This window comes from Notothenia coriiceps, unplaced genomic scaffold (assembly GCF_000735185.1).
Source record: "Notothenia coriiceps isolate Sejong01 unplaced genomic scaffold, NC01 NC01_scaffold00037246, whole genome shotgun sequence".
Taxonomy (NCBI): domain Eukaryota; kingdom Metazoa; phylum Chordata; class Actinopteri; order Perciformes; family Nototheniidae; genus Notothenia; species Notothenia coriiceps.
Window position 1 is genome coordinate 3,392,500 of NW_011369947.1, and position 5,852 is coordinate 3,398,351.

Here is a 5,852-nt window from a genome sequence, read left to right on the forward strand (position 1 = left end):
AATACAGACTCCACCCTAATAAAACACAATTGTGACCATTTTCTTCTAGCAGACAGCCAAAAATGTCCAGTTCTGGGACATTAAATGGCAAAGCCGTTATGCTGGGCACCTTCATATGAAGGGTGGATTTGCAAAACGTTTCTAAATGGAATAACACCTAAATAAAATGGCTCTTTGTGTGCTTTGTAGGGAGAAAGTACAGACCAGGGTTATGAAATCAAACAGTTTACTGAAAGAGCATACGCCTCTGGTTTAATAAGCTGTCAGAGATGTTGCTATTTTTAAGATCAGGTTACTTTAAAAGATATGTATATAAAATATAGGCAAAAAACACCCGGAGGGTATTAGAAAATATATTAAAATCTCTTAAATAAAATTATACTTAACTGCCCTTTCTCGAGTGTACCTGAAAATATTTTGTTTGGAGTAACAGTCAAGGAAGCATTATAGAAGCACAGACATATAAGACAGAAGGTGTTTTCCTTTTTCTCCCTCTTTTCCCCTCAGCGGTTGTGTTCTTTGACAGACATAATGCATGTCAGTTGTCCACCAAGAAGAAAGAAGTCAATCCCTTTGGTTTCTAATGGTCTAATGTTATAAACACTCTAAAAATGGAGACCTGGTTGAGGCTGTTTCTGATGTGCTGGCGGTCCAAGCTCGTTCCACATGGAGCTCCAACTCTTGCGGCACAGACTGAGACCCAGATCATTGTCGAGAACCTATATTCTGGACGTACGCCCTTAGCCTCAGCTCTGTCAGATCTGGTCAGACCTGGAGATCCGTATCCAGACCACAGCTGAGGTCTAAACCCAACCTGATCTCAGGCTAAAAGATTATTTTTAGCTCTGTGATGCTCAGGTATGGCGACGAAGCCGTCTGGCCTTGTTTTATTCCCGTTATTCCCCCAACACCAGCTGCAGCAGACATAGAAAGATATAAAAAACCTGCATATTATTGTCAAAGCCCTTCCCTTTTCTTTTTGTGTGGATCTCAGGATTGAGTCCAGCTAACCGGAACCCAGTGAGTCTCGGTCTCCACTTTCTTTAGCGCCAACCGCAGCTCGCTAAAGGCCGCCGAGAGGTCATCGTTGACTATGACCTTCTCAAACAGGTGGCCATGTTGAGTCTCCAGCGTCTGCGCAGTGTTCAGCATCTCCTGGAAGTCCTCGTCCTGCATGTGAGTACAGAGAGATGAAGATTTTTGAGGAGGCGATAAAAGCAGAGATTTATTTAACCTTTATTTAACCAGATAAAAGCATTGAGATCAAATCTCATTTACAATGCTGACCTGGCCAAGAAGGCAGCAACGTTACACATTATAACACAGACATGTAAAACACAGAGAACACAACTAAGTAAACAAAAGATGAAAAGCAGTCACTACATTGTGCACATTAGGACAGTAAGAAAGGTACACTACTTATTACTGCAAGAGCAGCTGGTGGTAAGAACTTCAGACAACTTCAATTTAAAACATGCTATTGAGACAAGTGCCCTCAGTTTGAGGCTTGATTGAAGGTCATTCCAAGAACAAGGACCATAATAAAAAAGACTCATTTTTCCAGCCTCAGCCCGCACAGCAGGAACCTGGAACCGTATCCAGGCACTGGTTCTGAGGTTGTAAGAGTCACAAACTGGCTCATATATACAGTGGAAGCTTACCTAAGATGAGATGAGATGCACAAGTTAAAGACAAAACAGTTCATCTGCTGCGAAGGGAAAGCACTGGCCACAGTAAACAAGAGGGGAGACATATCCACATACTGTAAACACAAATTACACGGCCTTGAACACACAAATAAGCACAAAGTGGCCCGTACAGAACCCGTTATAACCTCTCAGAGACATGGTATCCACACATGAGCCCTGGCACCGACCACGTACTAAAACCTCCCTGTGCAACGACGTGACCTCAAGGAATGTTCATCATTTCCTTAAACATTTATCCAATTCACAAAGAAAAGAAAATATACTCAAAAATAAGCATAACCATCGTTTTCAAAAGGCTAACATTTAAAAACATACATTATTGTAGGTCTGGATTTGTGAAGCAGTGAAGCTGCTAAACACGGTCTACTAAAACTGGACCGATAGTTATTACTATACCACGAGCATGTCTTGAAACTTTCATTCAACTTTATAAGGAAAAACGCTATAAATGGTTGTTCCTTTCACTGTAAAGTAGTATCTGAATATTGGATAAGAAAGGCTGCAGAGATAGTGACTGAGGGATGACACATACTGGGTTTTTCAGGTCAATATGCACATCAGCTACGCAGTGTAAATAATAAAACCATATAACTGCGAGGGATTGCCAAATAACATATTTTGATCAGGGTGGGAGTAAACATTGCCTATCTGGGGCTCCTGTATCCAGGTATCTCTCCACGATGGCCCTCTGAGGCTTTCTGGTCTCAGCTGTGTGGGCCCTGGCTAAAGTGGCCGCCCCGAATTAGCCTCATGTTTTTACTGGGAAAACTCAACTTTAGATTTCTGCACAGATATGGTTTTATAGTGAATCCCTGTGCCAGACACAAAAATATAAATACACACAGATGCACATTCATGCACAGGAACCTAAATACACAAACAAACTGTATATGTGCCCACACACCCACAAACAGGCTGAGTGTGCATACAATGTGTACGCACATAAACACGGTCTAGTTAAAGTTTAAAAGTCCTATTTTGAGACGCTTCTTTCAGCCAGGAGTTACTTTAGAAGGTTTCTGGTGGTTTTCCGCTTCATTATAGATTATCTGCGCGGCTAAATATAAACACTCACTTGCGCTGACATTCAAACGGCGGTCTGTGGATGACATCTCATACTCTATTGTCTTTTGGGAGGAACATATGATAGTTTTAAGCTCATAAGGTTTGTAGATTTGTGGAAAAAATAGTTCCACAGCCGGACTATTTTTCTCTCTCAGCTGGACCGAAGTCCCCGCAGGACTTCCACCGTTGGACTAACAAATGACCACTGTGTCCATCGCCAGGACGACAGCCCCTCTGACCTGTCCTTGCAGCTCCATGAACTCTGGAGACTTTGCGCTGCTTTGTGTTAATGTTTCCATGTCCACGAGGGACGTCTGTCTCTCGTTAGGCCATTCCAGGTAAAAAATAACATTAATCACAGCAGGATGCCGCTTTAGGGACAGCGAGCTGGGCAGAGACATGGAAAGAGAATCAAGAAACAGAGGAGGAGAATAATAAGATCGATGTAGTCGAAATAAAGGGGCGGAGGAATGGATATAATGAAGGTAATGGAGGCGAATGGAAAGCTGGGCAAGAAGCAGGGAGTAGATATTCTTTGGCGTCAGCTCATCCGTGCTGGATCGCTCTCCTCAGAGGGTAGTTTGAGCTGATGCCACTTCTCGAGGGCCAAACTCGAGCTCATTTATCCCCACTGCCATTAGATTGCTTAATTTCCACAGTAGATGATGTAGCGTCTTGTATGTTAAAGTACTTATACAGCACAGATAAATAACATGTTTTCACTCCACAATATGAGGTTATTAGTGCTGCTTTAACCACTGATGTTTGTCCATGCTGAGTAAACTGCAGGTTTTTAAATCAGGATTTTATGGTTTTCTTTTTTATCCAATATATTTTAGATTTTCTTTTTAGCATTCGTTTTTCTGTAAATTCTGTCAAGAGTGGAAAATGTGCCTCAGGAGAACGGCGTGTGTCAGCCTCTGGTGTCATCTTTTAAAGGAGCCACACACACTTCGACCCCAGCGGGAAACTTGCTTCACTGATCCCAATGAAACACACCATGTCTTCTTTAGAAAAAACCAAGCAGATCCCAATAAATCATTTGAAAATGATTGCAGAGTATTCAGATGTGTGATTCTCTGCACTAAGCCTGAATTAAGCATTTAATCAGACAGTTTTTGGTTGTTTCTACATTGTGCTTACACTCCTTTTTAAAAAAAAAAGCCACTTTGAATCGTTTCCAGCTCAAACAATGGGGCTAAAGTCTGACTGCTCGGCTGAAACAATGATCCGAGTGTTCCTCAGTTTTTATCATTAAAGCAGACCCGTCTCTCTGACAGAATATACAGCTGGCAGAGGACAGAATATGTCTGAGACAACTCACCTAACAACAGCTCCTCTTTCAGAGCCTTTTATAGCAAATCTGAGGTGGCTTACGTCCTGTCAGTGTACATGAACATTTACACAGAACCAGTTTTTTTCCCCCTTGAAGTATGCCTGCTTGTCACACAGTTTTACAGACGTGTATTTGTATTACTTGAAAGAGCGGAAGGTAATAAACGGACAGTGAGTACAGCCACAGTACGGATTGATAGGAATCACCATGCTCATTGTTCTCTGGAACCCTGCTGGGAAGCGAGGAGCAGACAGAGGAAACATGATATTTCACTATTGGACTAATGCCAGCTGACTTTGTAGAAGTTTTTAAAGGTTTGAGCGTGAACTAAAATGTCCAAATGAAAGCAACACATTATGGGGAGGGTGACTCTGGGAAAGCCCAAATAACTACGCAATGATCTCAATAAAACTTAGAATACATTAATATTATATAAATAAACCTAATTAATTGGGGACTATGTCCATGTCTTATTTGCAATCTAGATCAGAATTCATGTTTTCGAATTTTCTTGAATAGTTTGTGTAATGTTTTTCAAGCAACATGAGGTCACCACTGAAAAGGAAATGCTTTTCAGGACTTTTTTGGGTGGGATTTAAGTTTCGATTACAAATTCCAACCGCAATGAAGAATTGACATTTTTAAAACGTGAAATAATTTTTTAATGGTTATTGATTTTGGTTATGGAAAATATTTTTCCTTTATTTTGTCAGGATAGGATGTATTTTTCACTCCCTAAGATTTAGTGTATATAATCTTTAAAGTAGTTGATTATTGAACTTAGTTTTCCAAATCAAGTTTGTAAACTTAGAGTAGTAAGTATTTATCACGGTTTGGCGGATATTTTTGTGTAAGAATGGGGTAAGAACAGAGGATGAATATTAAAAAGTAGGAAAGAATAAATGCAGCTGGGGCTCAGTGGTCTAGTGCGCTGATGTTCGCTGATTGACCCCCACTGCAGTGAACATGTCTCTGGGTGGAACATGTCTTCCGAGTCACTTGCTTCAGAAGCGAGGCAAGAATCTTTCCTAGCCTCGGAAAACAAAGAATGGTGGAACAGGCCAAGAGGTGTGCGTCATATGATAGGCCTCGCCTTAAATGGAGCGCTATTTCCGCCAAAGATTTGGAAATTTGTCCGTGCGCAAAGCATTGTGGGGATTTTAAGACCGCGGAGTCTACACATGTGCAGCCTCGAAATTTCTCGCTATGAAGTATGCCGGCCTCGGTGGATTCCAAGTGTGCTGGACATTGGAAACAGTCCTTCGGCGGCACTCGATGACGTAGTATGCTTGAAATAGTGGCTCTGGAGCAGCCTTCCTCGACATTGAGAAACAACCTATGTGTCCTTGGGCAAGACACTTCACCCCATATAGCTCCTGTGGGTATATTGTCCACAGTATTGAATGTATGACATGTCTAATAAGTAACATGTAATGTAATGGAAAAGCGCTAAATAAATACCATGTCTTAATACATTAAATTATTTTCAATGAAGAAATATATAAATCATTGATTAAACTCCAGCTGTGCACCATATCGGATCTACACCTGCAGAACAGCTTACACCCACCCCCCCCCCTCCACTGTTTCCCTTCTGACAGCCTCTCAGCTTCACTCTCCCCCCATGGTGTCCCGTCGGGCAATCCGCAGTGTGCTGCTGACCCAAGTCTTGGCCTTAGCGCTGCCTGTGGCGAGCGAGACACGCGCTCACCGCAGGCAATGGAGCTGGGAAAACCATCACC